At 41.0% G+C, this 12,885-nt stretch overlaps 1 long non-coding RNA gene across 1 annotated transcript; it reads left to right on the top strand.

Annotated features, from left to right (window-relative positions):
* The first annotated feature begins 4,119 nt into the window (after window positions 1-4,119).
* LOC148157936 (uncharacterized) lies at window positions 4,120-5,509 on the top strand. The gene is made up of 2 exons (XR_015764073.1): window positions 4,120-4,571; window positions 5,211-5,509. It is a non-coding gene; the product is annotated as an uncharacterized LOC148157936 (long non-coding RNA).
* Window positions 5,510-12,885: the final 7,376 nt, after the last annotated feature.

The following is a 12,885-nucleotide window of genomic DNA, read 5'->3' as shown; positions in this document are numbered from 1 at the left end:
AATTAGTCTCCCTCCCTCGGTTCTCCTGGTTTCTCCTGGCCACAACTGAGCCACATTCCCTGATTAGCTCATCTGATTCTCCTGTCACATTTTACTACCCTGCGTCAGTATTTAAGCTCCTGATTGTGATCCTTCCGTTTTGTTTTTTTTTTGCTGTTCTTGTGCCAATGTTCCATGTTATCATCATTTCAAGTCCTCTAAACCATCTGCTCTAATCACTCAATCTTCTGACATGCACCATTTGAGCAGCTGTCTGCGCCTTGGGGCGCACGCGCTGACAATTACCTAACAAACCGTTTTCGGATCCTATCGCATGTCATGCGTCCTAATGCTTTCGCATTTCCTCCACAATGTTCTTTTCGTATCTTCAGACAGGCTAAGTGGGAGCAAAAAAACAGGAAACATCCGTCTCTTTGGAGAGAGATTCACATCTTTTGACCCCACATGGTGCCACATGAATGTCCAAACCAAATCTATTGTTAGCCTAGAGTTACACTAAAACTAAACAACGCGGGATGAAGGCACAGCGAGTACGAAAACATAAGGAAACACCAGGAGTTTTCTTAAAGATCTAAACGGAAACCTTAAATGTCAACTTCTTGGGAAAAGCAGTGAACAACAATGAAAAGGACAGCAACATAGGTAGGGCAGAGAAAACAGTGTTTACTGGACATTCCTGCAGCAAGGGAACAGAAGAATCAATGCTTTTTTTTTTTTTGCAATATGTATTAAAGTTTGACTTTAATGTGTCCCCAGATGAAGCCGGTGGCAGACATGATGTCTTGGAGCTGCTCGGCTCACTCTGAACCTGTTCCAGGCCAGGGCCTGTTGGAACACACAATGAAATCTGACATGGATCTAGTTTCATAGTTTACTGTATCCTTGAAGTCTTGTCTGGCTGAGAATTGGGGCTTTTTGGGATTTCGTTTGCTCACAAATCCATTGATAAGGTTTACAAGATCTAGTTCCATGTGTGGATGCTGGCCACGATCAGACAGCTGGAAAACAGGGGGGTTTTCCCGTCAGACCGTCAGTTCCCGAAACTACACACACACAAAAAACTCATAAAAACACACTCTTAAGACCATGTATTACACACACGCAGATTCTCAGCTAGATATAGAAGCTTGTTTTGAGCATATAATTCCTTAATACTGATTTTAAAAAGTACAAGTTCCACTGATCATCACTGACTCTGATAAGATATTTCCCCATGCTATAAGTGAAAAAAATCTGCCAATGGAACTAGTACTTTTTAATTCATACTAAGGAATTGTTCACTTTAAACAAGCACTTATATCTTGCTGAAATGTTACTCATTAGTTAATTTTGTCTCATTTCAAGTGTTCTAAGATATTTGCATTAGAAACCAGACCAGATATACTTGAGTTTTTGCAGTGAATCTGCTAAAACCCAAATGTCCTCTATAGTACGACTTGACACTTTCGTGAGCAGATTTGAGATAACAGACTTTTGGATAACTTTTTTTAGCCGAACAAAGTTGTGTTGCTGCATTAGATCAGATGTTCTTAAGCTGTTGGTTGTATTCCTCCATCTGATAAGCTGTGATTCACTCTGCTGGAATCTCTTCAAAACCACAGACAGATCCACCCCCACCGTTTACATGAGTGGGATGTCCCAAACACACAGCTGCTTCGCTGTTGGCTTGTTGGAAAATATGTTAATTCAATGTTGAATTATCATCACAAAGGTTGCATGTTTGGTTGAGGTCGACAACTGATGGTGGATCAACTATAAAACAACCATTCAATTCTAGCCAATTAACTAATGTTGAAACTGTGTCATTGAATCAATGTTGTTTTGTGGTTGACATCACATAAATGAAATGCCAACGTCGAATCCAGTGTGTTTCACCACCGGTCCTCCAGGCCCTACAAGTTTTAGGCATTTCCCTAATTCAACACACATGATATTAATTGACGTCTGATTAACGGGGTTTTGCTGAACTGAAAAAACGCAGGTCAGTTTGATTGACGTCAAGGTTTGGGGAAGAACTACCCAGATAGCACACTATGTTAATTCAATGTTGAATAATGATCACAAAGGCTGCATGTATGGTTCAGGTCAACGACAGAAGCTGGATCAACCATCAAACAACCATTCAATTCTAGCCAATTAACATTCATTGATTGAAATGCCACATCGAATCCAGTGTTTTTCAGCACCGGCACCAGGCACACTGCCCTGCAAGTTTTAGCCATTTCCCTAATTCAGCACACATGATTTTAATTAACATTTGATTAACAAGGTTTTGCTGAAGCATGCAGGTCAGTTTGCCTTGAGGATAAGGTTTGGGGAAAAACTAGTAATCAAAGTGTTCAGGTGTTTTTTGCACCCCTCACCACCGCCTGCCATTCAAACGCCCAACCCCCTTCCCTCCACCCGCCAAAAACACACACACACCCCTTTCCCCCCACCTGGGCCCATTGACCCCTCAATCGGGTGAAACAACTTTAATTTTAAGTGAGGGTTTTTCATTTTTCACATTTTATTTTTTAAAAGATTGTTTTGGCTAGTGGCCTTTATTTGATGGTTAATTGACAGGAAAGTGGGTAATGAGAGAAGGTGGGTAATGCAGCAAAGGTTGCCAAGGTCAGGAATTGAACCTGTGACAGCTGTGTTGAGGACTGAGGCCTTGGTTGTGGTTTGTGCTTAACCCCTGCGCCACCACAGCACAACCCCTTTTAGGTGAGGGTTAATCACGTTTTAACTTAAGCACTATGTGTTGACAACACTGAGTTGTGATTCCGTTCTGTACCCAGATTCACTAGCGGAACAAGTCAGCGTTGGGCCGGGGGGCGGGGCTAATTACCGGACCCCTAACGAATCACCAGGCCCCTGACGTTTGTCACCTGTGCTACCAGAAACTGTTGAGCGAGGGGCGGGGAGGTTGGTCTGCGTTTTTTGGTTGATCTTTACCCAGGACACACATCGGCTAAACCGTGAGTGAAACGGTCACTGGGACTGACTAGTATATATTCCATTGAGGGAAAGTAACTTTAACATTAAATAGACCTTTCTCAACAGGCGGTAGACTTTCTCAGTCTATAATCAGATATTTAAGCCCCCCCCCTATAGCTCTGCGCCTGCCCAGATTGCACATGATGGCAATTCAACATTGAATTAACATCTTTTGCCAACAAACCAACAGCGAAGTGGCTGTGTGTTTGGGACATCCCACTCATGTAAATGGTGGGGGTGGACTGCTCCACTCCTTGTAGTAAGTTGTAGATGTTTTTGTGTCAATATATCACACACAAATGGTCAGTAGGACTTTTTTATGAAAAAGAAAGAAAATTTACAGAAATGAATCTTCACCCACTATCCTTTACAGAGGTTAATTTAGAATGTAATACCCCCCACTCACTAATAAAATGCTCTGACCCAGAGCTCTGATGAGGAGGAGAGGAGGGGAAGGGGTGTGGCAAAAGAGCTGACATTGATTCAACATTGATTCAACATTGATCAGTCGTTGATCAGACATTAGCATTTCATTCATGAGATTTCAACCACAAAACAACATTGACTCAATGACACAGTTTCAACATTGGTTACTTGGCTGGAGGTGGATGGTTGTTTGATGGTTGATCAACCGTCAGTTGTTGACCTCAACCAAAAATCAACCATTCTAACTATAATTCAACGTTTATTTACCGTTGTGTGCAATCTGGGCAGTTTGTTGCAGCCCTCATCACCTCCTCATCTCCCCCTACTCCCTCCCAAACCTCCCCCACCCAGCCGCTCCTCCCAACCTTCTCCTCTTTACCCCCTCTCATCCCTTCTTCCCTCCCCCTCCTTGAGCTCTGGGTCAGAACATTTTATTACTAGGTGGGGGTTAATCATGTTTCAAACTACATGTTGAGAACAGTGGGTTGTGATTCCTTTCTGTACATTTTCTTACTTGTCTGTAAATATTATTACTGACTGTGCATAATGTGTTGACACAAAAACATCTACAAGTCTGTACTAGGAGTTGTACAGTCCACCTCCCCAATTTTACACTTGTGGTTTGTCCCAACCAAAAAGCCACTTTGCTGCTGGCTTGTTTGCTACCGGCTTCTGAATTGAATTCTCCGCTGAGCACTTTTATGGTAAGTTTTTCAATATTACTTTGATCTTAAATGTGTTTATTGAAAAATAAGGGCATTGTTTTGTGCCCATAGTAATCCTGGTTATTTTGGGGCAAAACGGATATTTTTAATAATTGAGGTCATGTCTCCTTTTGTATTATTTTCATCCTACCCACCACTCCAGGCCTAAGTATGAAATCCTGCGAGATTTTGTGGGATTTGAGTTTTTAAAATAGGGTGGGGCCTATTGTTTGGTCTGGGAGAACATGTGGTGGACAAGGAAGTGTAAGGCTGGCTGGTCCAGGTGGGCTTTAAATTGTTGTGATAGTAATCACTTGTTTTTAACTTTTTATTATGATATGCTTAGGGTCGTGCTTAAATGAGCCTCTGTACCAGAACAGCTGAGTTGGATGATTACATGACCGTCTGCAGCCATCAAGAAGTGCAGAAGGTTGTTAATCATCCACAGATTCAATCCAGGTGAGGCAGAAGGGAAACACTTAACATGTAAGGCAGGTGAAACACTGAACTAAACCTGCTAATGACTGATTCAGTCTGTTGATCCTTGGATTGGTAACTGGTTAAATTGAACTGGACTATTGTTACTTGTGTGGGATCTTTATTAGTATATAGACACTTTTTAAGGAATTTAATCAACTTATTTGGAAATATTTGTAGTTGATGGAAGATTGAACCAGCTATTTGATGGAAGTTTATTCTGTATGAATTATAATTTTTCCAACTACACTATAAATCACCTTTTGTTCGATTTATTTGTCTCTGGTGTGTTAAATAAACCTGATCCTCCCTGAGTTTTATTGTTAGGTTTTCTGATAAACAGCCCTTTATTTTAAATATTGATTTAATATCAATATCATAAATCCTACACTATACTGCAGCTTGATGGGTAAATGCAGTTGTATATGTAAACATTAAGATAAATATTAATGAAAGATTAAGATATTAATTTAACAGTGAGTGTACATGGGGAACTATATGGTTTGTATTTGTTCTCAGACCTGTAACCAGTACAGTGTTTAATCTTTCATTGTGTTTCAGAACTTTTCAAATGTTTATCATATTTCTAACTGGCACCTTCCTCACTTTTATTTTTTTCAGCTGTTGCTCTGCAGTTTGACCGAAAGCTGACTCTTGAGGACTGCAGCAAAACTGTGAAGAAGTGGCTTCATTATGCGCCAGAATGAGAGGAAGACATCACAAGGAATCAAAGTGACGCCAACCAGAGTCAAACTGGGGTTACCACAACTTGTACTGTTTCCCTACTTCATACAGTACAAAGCTTAACCTCATGGACTCTGTTCTTCTGTGGACAACATACTGTTGTTTTGACAGTCAAAAAGGAATCAAATATGTTTAAAGATCTGTCCCTCTTTTCTTAAATAAAATGTTAAATCAAACCCATGTTGTCATTTTTAAACTTGTACACAGTTTACGCATCATCTGCCAATAATACACCAGTTAACACCAGTGAAGAAACTTTTAGTGGCATGTTATGATGTAGACCTATCAGACGTAAAATGTACATAAATCCTTAGCTTTCATTCAATATAAAAACAACCCAAATCTGCATGTACATCCACAGTCAAATGAGTGTTGAATCAACATTGATTCAATGTAGAATCAACACAAATATGCATGCAGATCCACGTTCAGATGATGGTTGAATCACCATTGATTCCTAACTTATTCAATGTAGAATCAACACAAATATGCATGCAGATCCACGTTCAGATGATGGTTGAATCACCATTGATTCCTAACTTATTCAATGTAGAATCAACACAAATCTGCATGCAGATCCACAGTCAAATGAGTGTTGAATCAACATTGATTCAATGTAGAATCAACCGAAATCCGGATGTAGATCCACGTTCAGATGATGGTTGACTCAACATTGATATAATGTAGAATCAACATTGATTCATAACTGATTCAATGTACTATCAACACAAATATGCATACAAGTTGACATACAGATGATGGTTGAATCAACATTGATATAATGTCAGTTATGGTTGAAACCCTAACGTTGATTCAACATACAAGTCACCGACCACTTTCAATGTTGTTTCAATGTCAGCGTTCAACGTTGATTCAATGTTTCTGGCTGACATTGATTCAATGTTGTTTCAATCATTCTGTGCTATCTGGGAAGCCACAATCACTATACAGAGCCAAAGTTAAATCCAGGGGAAACCACAGCAACAACAATCTGGCGAAGTGTGAATGTCCAGGCTGGTCCTCACTACAGCATCAGGAGGAACAGGATGATCTGTGCACTCAGATCAATCCATGGCACCTTCCCATTTAAAAGCTACATATCATCACCTTCCTAAAATAAAGGCCTAAGCCTTTTTTTTTTTTTTTTTTTTTTTTTGCCAAAAGATGATTTGGGGGACAAAAACAAACAAACTTGGCAATAAAAATAACCCAGGCCATTATTTTAGGAAGGTGACGATGTGTAGGCCACAAATATGTTTGAACACATTAAAAATTATATATCAACGATTTCCAAAAGCACACCAGGTTCCTGCAGCATGTCAACACTTCTCCGACAGCTTCGCCTCGCAGTGACTCAGGTCTGACGGAGACAAAACATTTCTTCGGAATGAAGGAGGACAACTATTCTTGGTCTTCATGTTTCGTCCTGTCAGCTTTTAAAATGTCCCAGCCTCACACTCAGAGTCCCCTGGAAGAGCCAGAAACTGTCTGGCAGAGCGGAGATGTTCCTGGATATAATTCATCACCGGGGGGATATTTGAGTGGGCCGCCGAGCGGCACGTCAACAAGGAAGCCGCAGCTCTCTGCCGGGCCTCAGCGGCCGCAGACTGATGGCTCCCAGAGGGGAAACGTCGGCCTTCTCTCCGCCAGACTGCCCGGAAACTCACGCTCCCATTAGGATCACCACTTCCCTGTTTCAGATGATAACAGCAACATCCACGATTCGGGCCGACTCCGGCGTTCGGATCGCCACTCTTAAACGTAATGGAGATGAGTTTAAGTGAAGCCCGTTCAGTCCTAAACTGAGGGTACTGCCTCCCTTCTCCAACATTCTCACGCCAGCAGAGCAGAAAGCATCTGAATCGTCATCAAGAGATGCTGCAGGTGTCCCGTTACGTCCCGACTCCCACGGGATTCATTGCGCAAATTACGCTATTTGGAAAATCTTGAACTGCATTTGATAATCCGCTCCAGTGTAAACTTCCGATGATTTCTCCCCGTCCCCTAAAGATTAACACTGTAAACATTTATTCCTGCTGAAAGAAAATATCCTTAATGATTATAATGAGAAGCCATGAATCAATGTCCGGCCTACATTTGCCGTTTTGTGAAGTTTGAAAGTGGTTTTAGGAATTTGAACTGAAGCCGATGCCGGGATTGATAATGGACTCTGGTTTATTTGCGTATGCCCAAATATAGACAAGCCGGAAAGTGCATAAGCTCCTTTACTCAGGTTTCCCTGTCAGAACACTTGAACTACCTCAATCATCCTGTCACCAGACGTTTGCAAAGCCAGAGCACCATTTGAACGGTAAATGGCTGATGTTACGTATAGAGCGCTTTTCCAGTCATTTTGACCGCCCAAAGCTCACATGTTGGATTACACACATGCAGATTGGTTACTTGGTGTAGGCAACTTGGGAGTCAAACCTACAACCTTCCAGTTGTAAGACAACAACTCCACCCACAGAGCCACTCCAGCCATTTATGTTCCTTGCCGCTGATTGGTTGCACACCTAAAATCGTATGAAGAAAATTAGAGCATGCGGTCGTGCTAAGACAGTTTTCATTATTGTATTAACACGCAATGTAATAGTAAATATTATATTTGATGTTTGAGCTGTTAAAATAGTTATCAGCGTTTTTAGAGGAGGCTTTTGGGTATTTGCAGATTCGAGCTATTTACAGGCTGCTGTGGTCCACTGTCCACCTGCTCAGTTAACACAAAGAGCAAATCAGCCAATCAAAAGGCAGAAGCTCATTCACACGTCTAGGCTTTCAGAGAAACAGGTTTGATGTTTGTTGGTGCCAGAGAGGCTCCTCTGAGGATTTCAGCAGCTAACGGACAACAGTTTCTCAAGTTTACAGAGAAAGCGTTGAAGAAGAGGAAATGTCCAGTGAGCAGCAGGTGTTTGGAGGAAAAGAACATGTTGATGTCAGATGAGAACGGGCAGATCAGTTTGAGATGGGAAATATTCAAGTTGAATAAAAATTACATATAATTTTCCAATTGCAGTGTTTCCATTATAAAAAAGAAACAATTAAAATCACACGTGAATAGATTTGTTCATGGAATAAGTAATCAAAAAACATGCCTCCCCAGCATCCTCCTACCACTTCCTTTGTCTTTTCTACCAATAATAACATCCGGTTGTTGATCATGTGACTCGTGATGTAAAAAAGTCTTTCCATTGCAGTTTTGCAAAACTGCAATGGAAAGTAATTGCGATACAGCTGGAAAACTACCTCATCCTGGCGTAAAAACCCCTTTATCGAAAAACATGAGGTTTTTTCTTTCAAAGTTCATGTGTTTCCATTAAGGAAATTTATTTTCAAAATAAAAATTTTTGTAATTATGTGGTCATTGGAAACGTAGCTAACGTTTTGTTGGGCATCACCATTTGAAATCCTGACTTCTCTGACTTTGCCAACCAGAACGCTGCTAACCGGGGTGTGACGTAAACCCAACTCAGGATCAGGGTCATTAGAGGAGTTTGAGCATCTTGGTTACTTGGTCGATGGTAGGATGGAGCATCAGAGATGGATAGATGGGTTAAGACTTCATCTGCAGCCATTTTGCTGAAGAATGAGTTGAGCTGAACGGCAAAGCTCTCAATTTACCGCTCCATTAGCCAACCCTGACCTGTGGTCATTTTGATCAGGATATTAATAAAGCCGTTAGTCAACCGGGAAGCTCTCGTTGAGATACATCATCCAAGGAATCCTGGTTTTGATGGCGGCACACGCATTAATCCTAATCAAAGTTGTTAGAAGAAGAAAAAGACAACTATGTAGTTCTGGAAGTCAAAACATAATACAAATTAGGCGGAGGTTTATTGTTCGAACCCATGCTAGCTTAATCCAACACAATTCATTACCAATAAAAGCCAAAACAAAACCATTACAGTACAAGTTTCCTGAAGATCAATTAAGCTTTGAAAACATACAGAGAACCAAAGTGCCTGAAGATTTATGGTGTTTTGAAGCTCATTACAAAAAAATGCAGCAGAAAAAAAAAAAAAAAAAAGTCTGTCCCACCATGTTCTGTTTTCACTTATAAGAAATTCAGCCTGAACTGAACCTGAACTGAGTTTCTGGTCCGAATGTCATAAATACTGCAGTGATACGACAAGCTGTTTGCAATTTTCTGTGCTGTGAAAAAGCATTTGCCCCATTACAGATTTCCTTCTGGTTTGGCTTTTTTTTTTTTTTACATCATCAAACCAATTTTTATAATCAGACAAAGATTACAACTGGTAAATAGTAGTATTTTTAAATGATGAAAAAAAAAACTTTACTTCTCCCTGTACTGAGGTGAAACTGTGATAGCCCCATCATCATAACTGGTTGTGTTACCCATAGCAACAGCAACAACTACTATTAAGCATTTGTTGTCACTGGTATCACAATGGAGAATGTGGGCCCGCTTTTCTGTGTTGGGGCGTTTTAACTGAGCCACACTGAAAGGCATGAATTACATGTTTACGGTCATACCACTGAATCCCAATTTGATTTGTTAAAAACACTCAGAGGTCGACTTGCTGTCAGGCATAATCCAAGGGCTCTTGTGCCTTAGGTAACAAACTGATGGAGGACATCCATCACCTGGACGTCCTCCATCCAGGTGATGGATGACATTCACCTTCTGGGTTGAATCAAAGCAGTCCGAGTCCATCCCACTGGTTACAACCTGGAAGGTTACCGATTTTACTCACTTTGAGGCTAATCGCTCTTGCTAAATGCATTTCCAGAGACTTTGTAATTGTACAAATTGGACTTACAAAAATGAATCTGCTTGATGGAAACACGGCAATTTCACAAAAACTCATGTTTTACAATAAAAGAAAAGTTTTTGCTCTAGAATGAACCATTCCAGAGCAAACATTGGACATATAGCAATCAGCGGGCAGTGGAAGCACGTTTTTCACATCACACCAGTCATGTGATCAACACCTGGATGTTACTACAGGTGGAAAATACGAAGAAGATGGTCGGAGGATGATGTTTTTTTTAATGACTTATCACATGATTTTAATTGCATTTCTTATGTAGTCGTAACAGCGCAATTGCAAAATTGTGTTTTTTCGACTTTAGCGGGATATTGACAAAGTTTTGCGAACATTTGTAACGAAAAGGCGTTATTATTGAAACTGGGGTTTCCTGGAGATTGATTTATTGATGTATGTAGTTCGTTTCACATCTGTTCCAGAGGTGCTTTGTGAGACCTTGGAGTCTACTTCATATTGTGAGACAATCTCTGCTTGAGTGATTTCTTACAGGATCTACATGGTTGGGCCAAACAGCCAAAATCAGTTCTCATTGTTGCGTGACAGAAATTGTGTCATTCTGCTCTCAGCCTCATGTCGCCTACCCCTTCTGGCAGGAACCTTCCTGAATAACTTTTTTTCCCTCCTTTGCTTGTGATCCTTTTATGTGACTGGTCAGAATTTTGTGCAGAAAACTGTGCTGCAAGACTTCTAACTGTTTTGAGGAGAAATTGTCTGAGACCGTGAGGAAGTATGTGCTATTGAGCCAAAACCTTGAACTCCCCCTGCTCGGTTTTGGCCCAAAGCTGCGGTTGAACGAACCATTGATGCCCAGTGTTTATTTTTTTAAGGTTTGGTAACATGGAAAATAAAATGAGATGTTGCAGGTCACCAATCTTAAACTTGTGAACCTGTGGACCTTGAGGTGTTTGTGCGAAAACAAACATTATATAACCACGTGACTGTGCGTCGGCTGTTTGATGCAAAAAAAAAATCAATAAGTCATCACTGGTGCATCCTGATAAACACCTTATTGGAAGTTTCTCCACTAAGGTCCTGAAAGTTGAGGTCGGTCAGTGGTATTTCCACGCTCTGTTTTGACTAGACTGACATTATAATTAATATCTGTCACGCTCCTTTCTCATGAAAAGCTCCCACATTCTCACACACCGTGCCAAACATTTTTCTTTTGTTTGGTAATTTGGTCAGTTGAACTCTGCCACTGATGACAGAGCGGCAGCCCACAGACGCTCACCGCTGTATATACACAAAACACAAACGGACATTATGATAGATGTTCATTTAGCATGCTGCCCTTGGGGTCAATGTAGGCAAAATTATATTTGGTGACAAATGACATTTATGACTTCTCTAACAACCCTAAATTAATCCGGTGTAAGTAGTTGCCTTTAGAAGCTTCTGTTTTTTTTTTTTTTTTTTTTTTTAAATAAATCACAGCGGTATTAATAATTTAACCAATTTTTGAGAATAACCATGCAATTATTCTAAATTCTTAAGGTGATATTTTCAAACAGCCATGAGGTAACCAGAGACATCATTTTCCCCTGCAGAACGAGGCTGTCAGCAGCTTGGAAACGAGGTGAGACTGATGTCACCGGATGACGAACCCATCCTAATTTACTAAAAGCTCACCGTGACGGAGAATTATAGGAAAGTCGTGCAAAAGCCACCCGCGCTCTCTGTGGAACGAGCGCCATTTACAGCCATTAAAGATCATTAATGACATGCTTGAAGTGTCTCGACTCAACCCCGCCTTCAGAAAAACGACATGACTTTAGATGTTTATGGATCCATCAGCATTCACCTCTGGAGGCTGTGGAGATTACATCAGCCAGCTGGCACAGGGTCGAGGGGCTTGGCTTGGTGGTGTCAGTGTCTAAATGTAACATGTGCTACCAATGGGGCATCTCACCAATTAGATTTGTAGTTTAAATGTGATATTTAAAGCTGAAGTGTGGAACTTTTATAAAAAGAATATTTTTCACCATGTCGTGACAGCATAATCTGAGGAAAGAGCAATCTTCAACTCCTCACTGAGCTACTATTCCCGTCTGTGCGAATGCACAGTTCCCGACCAAAAACAACCAATCAGAGTCAGGAGGAGGGTCTTAGTGCTGTCAATCAATGTTGTGTACATTCTGCTAAACATGCTAAAGGAGGGGAACTTCTTTCCGTTCTAGGAAAAGTTTATCTGCTGTCATTGGTAGCCATGCCAACTGGTCATTGCATTCCTAGCAGACTGCTACTGGGAAGTAGCTTAGCAGAGGGCAAGGGAGGGAGGAAGGCTGACATGATTGACAGCGCTAAGACCCGCCTCCTGGCTCTGATTGGTTGTTTCTAGTTGGCACTGGGAGAAGGCAGAGAAGCTCTTTTTTTTTTTTTTTTTTTTCACATATCTGTTTCATACCATTTCAACAGATGTGTAAAAACTGTCTTTGGAAAAGGTACAAGCAAAACAGGGGAGCTATTGCAGTTTTTAGAGGTTTATTTATTTATTTATTTTAAAAAAGGTTTCGCTTCAGTTTCTTTGAGTCTCTTCCTACAAAACTCATGGACCAAAAGCCTTATGAGACCTCCCAGGGCTTGAGGCCCCTTTCAGCGTTATTTTCCTGAGCAACATGTTTTCCGCCCCCGCCAGCCAGTATCGATCTGTTTGGATGCATTCTGAAGTCTGGGGATGCATTAAAGACGATGAGTGCTCCCACCGCTGGCCCCGCCGGTAAACTCAACGGAGGCCTGTGAGGAAGAGTCACTGATTTCTGATA

This window comes from Poecilia mexicana, unplaced genomic scaffold (genome assembly GCF_051168715.1).
Source record: "Poecilia mexicana isolate PSO_F unplaced genomic scaffold, ASM5116871v1 scaffold_8, whole genome shotgun sequence".
NCBI lineage: Eukaryota > Metazoa > Chordata > Actinopteri > Cyprinodontiformes > Poeciliidae > Poecilia > Poecilia mexicana.
The sequence above is the reverse complement of the archived record's forward strand: the minus strand, read 5'-3'. Positions and strand labels throughout refer to the sequence as shown.